General features: G+C 37.7%; 1 pseudogene; it reads left to right on the plus strand.

The window, feature by feature from the left end:
- The first annotated feature begins 6,098 nt into the window (after positions 1-6,098).
- Positions 6,099-6,999, plus strand: LOC129627915 (olfactory receptor 10AG1-like; annotated as a pseudogene).
- Positions 7,000-12,511: the final 5,512 nt, after the last annotated feature.

The raw sequence follows: 12,511 nt of genomic DNA on the forward strand, positions 1-12,511 counted from the left end.
GGGAGAAAAATCAAATCAATAAAATTAGAAATGAAAATGGAGAGATCACAACAGACAACACAGAAATACAAAGGATCATAAGAGACTACTATCAACAATTATATGCCAATAAAATGGACAACGTGGAAGAAATGGACAAATTCTTAGAAAAGTACAACTTTCCAAAACTCGATCAGGAAGAAATAGAAAATCTTAACAGACCCATCACAAGCACGGAAATTGAAACTGTAATCAAAAATCTTCCAGCAAACAAAAGCCCAGGTCCAGACGGCTTCACTGCTGAATTCTACCAAAAATTTAGAGAAGAGCTAACACCTATCCTGCTCAAACTCTTCCAGAAAATTGCAGAGGATGGTAAACTTCCAAACTCATTCTATGAGGCCACCATCACCCTAATCCCAAAACCTGACAAAGATCCCACAAAAAAAGAAAACTACAGGCCAATATCACTGATGAACATAGATGCAAAAATCCTTAACAAAATTCTAGCAATCAGAATCCAACAACACATTAAAAAGATCATACACCATGACCAAGTGGGCTTTATCCCAGGGATGCAAGGATTCTTCAATATCCGCAAATCAATCAATGTAATACACCACATTAACAAATTGAAAAATAAAAACCATATGATTATCTCAATAGATGCAGAGAAAGCCTTTGACAAAATTCAACATCCATTTATGATCAAAACTCTCCAGAAAGCAGGAATAGAAGGAACCTACCTCAACATAATCAAAGCTATATATGACAAACCCACAGCAAACATTATCCTCAATGGTGAAAAATTGAAAGCATTTCCTCTAAAGTCAGGAACAAGACAAGGGTGCCCACTTTCACCATTACTATTCAACATAGTTTTGGAAGTTTTGGCCACAGCAATCAGAGCAGAAAAAGAAATAAAAGGAATCCAAATTGGAAAAGAAGAAGTAAAGCTCTCACTGTTTGCAGATGACATGATCCTCTACATAGAAAACCCTAAAGACTCCACCAGAAAATTACTAGAACTAATCAATGACTATAGTAAAGTTGCAGGATATAAAATCAACACACAGAAATCCCTTGCATTCCTATACACTAATAATGAGAAAACAGAAAGAGAAATTAAGGAAACAATTCCATTCACCATTGCAACGGAAAGAATAAAATACTTAGGAATATATCTACCTAAAGAATCTAAAGACCTATATATAGAAAACTATAAAACACTGGTGAAAGAAATCAAAGAGGACACTAACAGATGGAGAAATATACCATGTTCATGGATTGGAAGAATCAATGTAGTGAAAATGAGTATACTACCCAAAGCAATCTATAGATTCAATGCAATCCCTATCAAGCTACCAACAGCATTCTTCACAGAGCTAGAACAAATAATTTCACAATTTGTATGGAAAAACAAAAAACCTCGAATAGCCAAAGCGATCTTGAGAAAGAAGAATGGAACTGGAGGAATCAACCTACCTGACTTCAGGCTCTACTACAAAGCCACAGTTATCAAGACAGTATGGTACTGGCACAAAGACAGAAATATAGATCAATGGAACAAAATAGAAAGCCCAGAGATAAATCCACGCACATATGGACACCTTATCTTCGACAAAGGAGGCAAGAATATACAATGGATTAAAGACAATCTCTTTAACAAGTGGTGCTGGGAACTCTGGTCAACCACTTGTAAAAGAATGAAACTAGAACACTTTCTAACACCATACACAAAAATAAACTCAAAATGGATTAAAGATCTAAACGTAAGACCAGAAACTATAAAACTCCTAGAGGAGAACATAGGCAAAACACTCTCTGACATACATCACAGCAGGATCCTCTATGACCCACCTCCCAGAATATTGGAAATAAAAGCAAAAATAAACAAATGGGACCTAATTAACCTTAAAAGCTTCTGCACATCAAAGGAAACTATTAGCAAGGTGAAAAGACAGCCTTCAGAATGGGAGAAGATAATAGCAAATGAAGCAACTGACAAACAACTAATCTCGAGAATATACAAGCAACTCCTACAGCTCAACTCCAGAAAAATAAATGACCCAATCAAAAAATGGGCCAAAGAACTAAATAGACATTTCTCCAAAGAAGACATAAAGATGGCTAACAAACACATGAAAAGATGCTCAACATCACTCATTATCAGAGAAATGCAAATCAAAACCACTATGAGGTACCATTTCACACCAGTCAGAATGGCTGCGATCCTAAAGTCTACAAGTAATAAATGCTGGAGAGGGTGTGGAGAAAAGGGAACCCTCTTACACTGTTGGTGGGAATGCAAACTAGTGCAGCCACTATGGAGAACAGTGTGGAGATTCCTTAAAAAACTGGAAATAGACATGCCTTATGATCCAGCAATCCCACTGCTGGGCATACACACTGAGAAAACCAGAAGGGAAAGAGACACGAGTACCCCAATGTTCATCGCAGCACTGTTTATAATAGCCAGGACATGGAAGCAACCTAGATGTCCATCAGCAGATGAATGGATAAGAAAGCTGTGGTACATATACACAATGGAGTATTATTCAGCCATTAAAAAGAATACATTTGAATCAGTTCTAATGAGGTGGATGAAACTGGAGCCTATTATACAGAGTGAAGTAAGCCAGAAAGAAAAACACCAATACAGTATACTAACGCATATATATGGAATTTAGAAAGATGGTAACAATAACCCTGTGTACGAGACAGCAAAAGAGACACTGATGTATAGAACAGTCTTATGGACTCTGTGGGAGAGGGAGAGGGTGGGAAGATTTGGGAGAATGGCATTGAAACATGTAAATATCATGTATGAAATGAGTTGCCAGTCCAGGTTCGATGCACGATACTGGATGCTTGGGGCTGGTGCACTGGGACGACCCAGAGGGATGGAATGGGGAGGGAGGAGGGAGGAGGGTTCAGGATGGGGAACACATGTATACCTGTGGCGGATTCATTTTGATATTTGGCAAATCTAATACAGTTATGTAAAGTTTAAAAATAAAATAAAATTAAAAAAAAAAAAAAAAAAAAAAAAAAAAAAAAGAAAATGTTCCTATAATTTATTTATTTCTGTAAATATTCTCTCCTTTCATATGGACACCTAATGTAATTTAGTTCACCTGTGACTTGTATATTTGATATCAAAAACCTGTAGTTAATCCCCATGTAAGTTAAGAATCACAGACAATTTCAAAAAAATAAATGCATATGTGCTCTGAGGCATATAGTAATTCCCATTGGCTATCTATTTTACATATGATAATATAAGTTTCCTTGTACACCTGCGGCTGATTCATGTTGACATTTGGCAGAAACCAAATGTAAAGCAATTATCCTTCAATTTAAAAAACTCAATAAATTTTAAAAAAGAAAAGAAAAAACAAATGCAATCTGAAACCATGAAAAAGTTTATATTTTCATATCATTACCCTACTTGCTCAGGTAGAGTTTTTCAATCAGTGGATGTAGTTAGTGTCCCCTTCTCATTTATTTCACTCAAGAAATGAGCAGGATTAACACAAGAATGCGATAAATTCCTTGCACTAAGGTTGAAAAGCAGAGACATTACTTTGCCAACAAAGGTCTGTCTAGTCAAGGCTATAGTTTTTCCAGTGGCCATGTATGGATGTGAGAATTGGACTGTGAAGAAGGCTGAGCACCAAAGAATAGATGCTTTTGAACTGTGGTGTTGGAGAAGATTCTTGAGAGTCCCTTGGACTGCAAGGAGATCCAACCAGTCCATTCTGAAGGAGATCAGCCCTGGGTGTTCCTTGGAGGGAATGACGCTAAAGCTGAAGCTCCAGTACTTTGGCCACCTCATGAGAAGATGTGACTCATTGGAAAAGACTCTGATGGTGGGAGGGATTGGGGGCAGGAGGAGAAGGGGACGACAGAGGATGAGATGGCTGGATGGCGTCACTGACTCGATGGACGTGAGTCTGAGTGAACTCCAGAAGTTGGTGATGGACAGGGAGGCCTGGCGTGCTGTGATTCATGGGGTCGCAAAGAGTAGGATACGACTGAGTCACTGAACTGAACTCAACTGAAGGTAAAGTATAATAACTTGATTGGGGATGTGCACCATTTTGGAATAAGCTAAAACTACAGAGAAAAAGTATATTAAATAACCAATCAAAATTAATAATTTTTAAACTTTGGCAAGAAACATTAAAGTAACAAAGAGATCTGTAACTACATCATGAGTCAAATTCCACATAGAGTTTTATTTTATCTACCTGCATGTGATCATATGTAATTACTTCTGATAATTGAGTTTCCACTTTAGAGGATTGATTCTATAATTAAATCCTATTATCTAGTCCCCATGGTTACCCTGCTCTCTTTAAGAAAAAACAGTATAAAAAGGCAGCAGTGAGCATGTATTCAAAAGTTGTCTCAAATTTTTACAAAGATATAATTCAAATTTTCTCTGCTTATCATTTTATTTGAAGTGACAAATTTCCTATTTTTGTGCCTCTGCTGAGTTAATAGTTATTATAATACAAAAGGAAACAATAGACTAGAAAAGTTAGTACTAAGACAGATGCTATTAAGTGTGTGGTGCTGTCTCTGTCATTTACTACTGTGGACAGGTATATGGCATTAATTTGTTAGTGAGTTGTGTAAAGAGAACAGTCATCTGATTTAAAGTACTGCAGATATTAAAAGACACTTACTCCTTGGAAGGAAAGTTATGACCAACCTAGACAGCATATCAAAAAGCAGAGACATTACTTTACCAACAAAGGTCTGTCTAGTCAAGGCTATGATTTTTCCAGTGGTCATGTATGGATGTGAGAGTTGGACTATAAAGAAAGCTGAGCACAGAAGAATTGATGCTTTTGAACTGTGGTGTTGGAGAAGACTCTTGAGAGTTCCTTGGACTTCAAGGAGATCCAACCATTCCATCCTAAGGGAGAGCAGTCCTGGGTGTTCATTGGAAGGACTGATGTTGAAGCTGAAGCTCCAATACTTTGGCCACCTGATGCAAAGAGCTGACGCATTTGAAAAGACCCTGATGCCAGGAAAGATTGAAAGTGGGAGGAGAAGCGGACGACAGAGGATGAGATGGTTGGATGGCATCACCGACTCAATGACACAGGTTTGGGTAGACTCCAGTAGTTGGTGCTGGATAGGGAGACCTGGCGTGCTGTGATTCATGGGGTCACGAAGAGTCGGAGACGACTGAGCGACTGAACTGAACTGAACTGAACCAAAAGACCTCAAAATTATCTAATTACCTTTCAAGGCCCAACATGTAAAATATAAGTAGAGTTGCTAAGTTTGTTGGGGGCCAGCCATAATGAGGTTGAAGACATGTTACATCAAATTCTTATTTATTTCATATTCTAAACTTCAAGTGAACATATGACTTGCTATGATGTTTTATTTGTACTATAGACTTCTGTGGTATATCACATGGAATTTGCATGATGATGGCAAGAACATATTTCTTATTTTTCTGATGAAAGTTTGAGTCTCTTTCTTACAGAGTGGTCTGGAGAATGGTGGTGGTGGGAGAGGGTGGTGCTGAACGGGGCCTGGCAGTGGAGTCTTAGTGATCACACTGCCCTTTGATTATCTGAGATGCAGCTCACAAGAGAAACATCAAAGAAAACATGAAAAAAAAACATATAAAAATTGAAAATTAAGACACTCAAGGCAGAAAAATACAAATAAAAAGCTAACAGAAACCAAATTGATCAGGAAAGAGAAGCATTTTTCAGAAGAAAATGCCCCCCATTTCCTACAGCAATTCTTATCCTGAAAATAGGCTACACAACATTTTTTTTTTTGCTTTTGTTATTTTCTATTTACTGTTACTCATAAACCCATAATCTTTATTGTGAGCCAAAAGAAAGAGTCTAAGATTATATTCTATTTTACATTGTGGTATTTTAGGATGCTGCATTTGATTTATTAACAAAAATACCAAAAAAAAAAAAAAAAAAGGGTAGCTATCATGTGAATTAATTTGAAATCATCAAATTATTTTGTCCAGTTTTTCTGCTGGACACTGTGCATCTGAGCGACTTTAAGCATTTTATTCACAGATGGAATTCAGAGGGTAAAATCCACCAGAGTGGAACCAGACTACATTGATGGAATTCATCTTGCTTGGCTTTTCTGTTATTCCTGACCTACAGGGATTTCTTTTTGAGGTGTTTTTGATCATGTATATGATTATTCTGATGGGAAATAGTCTCATTATCATAATAAACAAGATGGATCCTTCCTTCCAGACTCACATATATTTTTTCCTAGGGAATTTTTCTTCCTTGGAAATATGTTATGTATCAGTCATTGTCCCAGGTTATTAACAGATCTTAGTAGACAAACTAGAAATATAGCCTTTCTAGCCTATGCTGCTCAAATATATTTCTTTCTGGTGTTTGGAGCCACTGAGTGCCTTCTTCTGACTTCAATGGCTTATGACAGCTATGTCGTCATTTGCAACCCACTGCTGTACCCTCTCCTCGTGAACAGTAGGCTGTGTGTCCAACTGGCTGCTGGCTGTTGGGTCAGTGGAGTTCCAGTGCATAGTGTTAACCCACCAGATCTTTTCTCTACCCTTCTGTGGCTCTAACCAGTCTAATCACTTCTGTGATGTGCATCCAGTGCTTAAGCTTGCCCTTGGGACACTTTTATGACTGAGATATTGTTTTATGTAATTGCTATTCTAGTTGTCACTATTCCGTTTATGTTAATTCTTGGATCTTACGTGAGAATAATCGTGACCATCTTGAAGCTGCCTTCAGCCACTGGGCAAGCCAAGGCCTCTCCACTAGTTCTTCCCATCTCATGGTTGTGGCTTTATTCTTTGGATCAGGACTCACTACATATTTAAGACCAGAGTCCAGTCATTCTATAGGAATGGACAACTTCCTCTCTCTTTTTTACACCATTGTCACATCAACATTTAACCCAGTGATATATTGTGTGAGAAACAAGGATGTTATGGTGGCTTTGAGAGAATTCTTACTGAAATTGATTGTACTGTGATTTAAAAATATTAATTCATAAAATTTGTTTCTTATTCATTACAGTCTCCACTCAATAATTTCTGTTACTTTATCATTAGCTGTGACATAATATTTTAGATAAATGATCTATTATGTTTATATTACATAAAGTATGATGTTATTTTAAACAGAAAATTAATCCCAAACTCTATTCAGGATATTGATATCTCTGATATAACACATAACATTTATTAATGGGTCTTGTTACTGTTGTTGCTTTTTAATTTACAGAATATTGCCTATGTTTCTCTTTCCAATGAAATTATTCAGCTTTCTTTCTCTAATCCCAGCATATAGCCTGAAAACTAATAGGCATCAAATTAACTTTATTAGATTAAAAAACTAAAAGCATGATATAGCAGGCCTGGTATTGACAGTCTCATTAAAAGATGTGTGTCTGAGCAAAAATTATGACATCATATTCAAGACATAAAATGTTAACTCACTGGCAGTTGTACCTCTGCTGACTGTACAGAACAATAGAAAGAAGCACAGATCATTTGTTGCATTTATTTCTTTTTTTTTTTTTTTTTTTTTTTTTTTTTAATTTTATTTTATTTTTAAACTTTACATAACTGTATTAGATTTGCCAAATATCAAAATGAATCCGCCACAGGTATACATGTGTTCCCCATCCTGAACCCTCCTCCCTCCTCCCTCCCCATTCCATCCCTCTGGGTCGTCCCAGTGCACCAGCCCCAAGCATCCAGTATCGTGCATCGAACCTGGACTGAGAAAGGTTTTCCAAATTTTCCATATATGCTGGTAGGGCATCTTCAGATACTGGTTTCTGAATATAACTTTCATGTCAGAACATACTACCTGCATGAGAAGAATATAGTTTTCTAGGAGAACCATTATTCTGATTGATAAAGGTAGAAAAGAGAGATTTTCCAGCCATGGCTGGCTCGTTGACCTCTTGGATACAAGATCATTCCAGTAAAGATTTCCTTCAACATAACACGAAAAGAAAGCCTTTCCAAATTTGATTCCCTGGTTTTGACCACTTATTCAGGCTCAAAAATCTTACTTTTAACTGGGTGACTTGCTCTGAACATGCCTTTTAACATTCTGTTTATTATTATTTGCTTTGAGATATCCTTATTTTCCTCACTGAGGCTGGTGACTGAAGCCATGAAATTAAAAGATGCTTGCTCCTTGTAAAGAAAGCTATGACAAACCTATTTCAGTTCAGGTCAGTTCAGTCCCTCAGTCGTGTCCGACTCTTTGTGACCCCATGAATGGCAACACACCAGGCCTCCCTGTCCATCACCAACACCCGGAGTGCACTGAGACTCACATCCATCGAGTCAGTGATGCCATCCAGCCATCTCATCCTCTGTGGTCCCCTTCTCCTCTACCCCCAATCCCTCCCAGCATCAGAGTCTTTTCCAATGAGTCAACTCTTTGCATGAGGTGGCCAAAGTACTGGAGTTTCAGCTTTAGCATCATTCCCTCCAAAGAAATCCCAGGGCTGATCTCCTTCAGAATGGACTGGTTGGATCTCCTTGCAGTGCAAGGGACTCTCAAGAGTCTTCTCCAACACCACAGTTTAAAAGCATCAATTCTTCGGCGCTCAGCCTTCTTCACAGTCCAAATCTCACATCCATACATGACCACAGGAAAAACCATAGCCTTGACAAAATGAACCTTTGTTGGCAAAGTAATATCTCTGTTTTTAATATGGTATCTAGGTTGGTCAAAACTTTTCTTCCAAGGAGTAAGCATCTTTTAATTTCATGGCTGCAGTCATCATTTGCAGTGATTTTGGAGCCCCAAAAAAATAAAGTCTGACACAGTTTCCACTGTTTCCCCATCTATTTCCCATGAAGTGATGGGACAAGATGCCATGATTTTCGTTTTCTGAATGTTGGCTTTAAGCCAACTTTTTCACTCTCCACTTTTATTTTCATCAAGAGGCTTTTGAGTTCCTCTTCACTTTCTGCCATAAAGGTGGTGTCATCTGCATATCTGAGGTTATTGATATTTCTCCTGGCAATCTTGATTCCAGCTTGTGTTTCTTCCAGTCCAGCGTTTCTCATGATGTACTCTGCATAGAAGTTAAATAAGCAGGGTGACAATATACAGCCTTGACGAACTCCTTTTCCTATTTGGAGCCAGTCTGTTGTTCCATGTCCAATTCTAACTGTTGCTTCCTGACCTGCATACAAATTTCTCAAGAGGCAGATCAGGTGGTCTGGTATTCCCATCTCTTTCAGAATTTTCCACAGTTTATTGTGATCCACACAGTCAAAGGCTTTGGCATAGTCAATAAAGCAGAAATAGATGTTTTTCTGGAACTCTCTTGCTTTTGCCATGATCCAGTGGATGTTGGAAATTTGATCTCTGGTTACTCTGCCTTTTCTAAAACCAGCTTGAACATCAGGAAGTTCATGGTTCACATATTGCTGAAGCCTGGCTTGGAGAATTTTGAGCATTACTTCATTAGCGTGTGAGATGAGTGCAATTGTGCGGTAGTTTGAACATTCTTTGGCATTGCCTTTCTTTGGGATTGGAATGAAAACTGACCTTTTCCAGCCCTGTGGCCACTGCTGAGTTTTCCAAATTTGCTGGCATATTGAGTGCAGCACTTTCACAGCATCATCTTTCAGGATTTGAAATAACTTAACTGGAATTCCATCACCTCCACTAGCTTTGTTCATAGTGATGCTTTCTAAGGCCCACTTAACTTCACATTCCAGGATGTCTGGCTCTAGGTCAGTGATCACACCATAGTGATTATCTGGGTCGTGAAGGTCTTTTTTGTACAATTCTTCTGTGTATTCTTGCTATCTCTTCTTAATATCTTCTGCTTCTGTTAGGTCCTTACCATTTCTGTCCTTTATCGAGCCCATCTTTGCATGAAATGTTCCCTTGGTATCTCTAATTTTCTTGAAGAGATCTCTAGTCTTTCCCATTCTGTTGTTTTCCTCTATTTCTTTGCATTGATCGCTGAAGAAGGCTTTCTTATCTCTTCTTGCTATTCTTTGGAACTCTGCATTCAGATGCTTATATCTTTCCTTTTCTCCTTTGCTTTTTCCTTCTCTTCTTTTCACAGCTATTTGTAAGGCTTTCCCAAACAGCCAGTTTGCTTTTTTGCATTTCTTTTCTATGGGGATGATCTTGAACCCTGTCTCCTGTACAATGTCTCAGACCTCATTCCATAGTTCATCAGGCACTCTATCTATCAGATCTAGGCCCTTAAATCTATTTCTCATTTCCACTGTATAATCATAAGGGATTTGATTTAGGTCTTACCTGAATGGTGTAGTGGTTTTCCCTACTGTCTTCAATTTCAGTCTGAATTTGGCAATAAGGAGTTCATGATCTGAGCCACAGTCAGCTCCTGGTCTTGTTTTTGCGGACTGTATAGAGCTTCTCCATCTTTGGCTGCAAAGAAGATAATCAATCTGATTTTGGTGTTGACCATCTGGTGATGTCCATGTATAGAGTCTTCTTTTGTGTTGTTGGAATAGGGTGTTTGTTGTGACCAGTGCATTTTCTTGGCAAAACTCTATTAGTCTTTGCCCTGCTTCATTCCGTATTCCAAGGCCAAATTTGCCTGTTACTCCAGCTGTTTCTTGACTTCCTACTTTTGCATTCCAGTCCCCTATAATGAAAAGGACATCTTTTTTGGGTGTTAGTTCTAAAAGGTCTTGTAGGTCTTCTTAGAACCATTCAACCTCAGCTTCTTCAGTGTTACTGTTTGGGGCATAGACTTGGATTACTCTGATATTGAATGGTTTGCCTTGGAAATGAACAGAGATCATTCTGTCGTTTTCGAGATTGCATCCAAGTACTGCATTTTGGACTCTTTTGTTGACCATGATTGCTACTCCATTTCTTCTGAGGGATTCCTGCCCACAGTAGTAGATATAATGACAAACCTAGACAAAGTATTAAAAAGCAAAGACATCACTCTGCTGACAAAGGTACATATAATCAAAGCTATGGTTTTTCCAGCAGTCATGTATGGATGTGAGAGTTGGACCATAAAGAAGGCTAGGTGCTGAAGAATTGATACCTTCTAATTGTTGTGCTCAAGAAGACTCTTGAGAGGCCTTTGGCCTGCAAAGAGAGCAAACCAGTCAATTCTAAAGGAAGTCAATGCTGAATATTCATTAGAAGAACTGATGATGAAGCTGAAGCTACAATACTTTGGCCACCTAATGAGACGAAACTCATTGGAAAAAACCCTGATGCTGGGAATGATTGAGTTTAGGAGAAGAAGGGGGCAAGAAAGGATGAGATGGTTGAATGGCATCACAGACTCAACAGACATGAGTTTAAACAAACTCTGGGAGATAGTAAAGGATGGGGAAGCCTGGCATGCTGCAGTCCATGGGTTGCAGAGTCGGTCACATCTGTGTGACTGAACAACAACATAGGATATTAAATATAGCTCCTTGTGTGTATATACACATGCACGTGTGCACACACACGCGTGCACACACACACATACATACTAGGACCTTGCTTGTCATCTATTTTGCAAATAATAGTTTGTATCTGCTAATCCTAAACTCCAAATTTGTCCCCCCTACCCTTTTTCTCCTTAGGTAACTATAAATTTGTTTTCTATGTTTGTGAGTCTCTTTGTTTTGTAAATAAATTCATTTGTGTCATTTTTTTAGATTCCACATATAAATGATATCATACCATATTTGAATATTTGTCTTTCTCTTTATGACTTGCTTCATTTAATATGATAATCTCTAGGTCAATTCATGTTGCTGTGAATGGTATTATTTTATTCTCTTTTATGGCTAGTATTCCATTGTATATATGTACCATTATTTTTATCCATTCATCTGTCAACAGACATTAAGATTGCTTTTATGACTTAGCTATTGTAAATAGTACTACTAGGAACATAAGGGAGCATATATCTTTTAAAATTATAGTTTTATTCAGATATATATCCAGGATTGTGATTGCTGGATCATATGGAAATTATATTTTCAATTTTTAAGGAACCTCAATAAGTTTTCCACAGTGGCTGCACCAGTTTGCATTCCCACCAGCAATGTATTAGGATCCCCTTGTCTCCATAAGATCTCTAGCATTTATTATTTGTAGATTTTTTTTTAAATGATGCTATTTGATTGGTGTGAGGTGATACCTCATTGTAGCTTTGATTTACCTTTCACTAATGACTATTGTTGTTTGAGCATATTTTCATGTGCCTGTTGGCTATCTGTATGTTTTCTTTGTAGAAATGTGTAATCTGGTTTTCTGTCAATTTTTTCTTGGATTGTTTGCTACTTTGCTGTGTTATTGTGATTGAGTTATATGGGCTGTTTGTATATTTTGGAAATTAAGCCCTTGTCATTTGCATGGTTTGCAAAAGTTTTTACCCAGTCCTAGGTTGTCTTTTCATTTTGCTTATGGTTTCTTATGCTGGCAAAAACTTATATGTTTCATTAGATCCTATTTATTTATTTTGATTTTTAGTTCTATTACCTTGGAGATTGAACAAAGAATATGTTGCC

The sequence above is a fragment of the Bubalus kerabau genome, chromosome 15 (assembly GCF_029407905.1).
Source record: "Bubalus kerabau isolate K-KA32 ecotype Philippines breed swamp buffalo chromosome 15, PCC_UOA_SB_1v2, whole genome shotgun sequence".
NCBI lineage: Eukaryota > Metazoa > Chordata > Mammalia > Artiodactyla > Bovidae > Bubalus > Bubalus kerabau.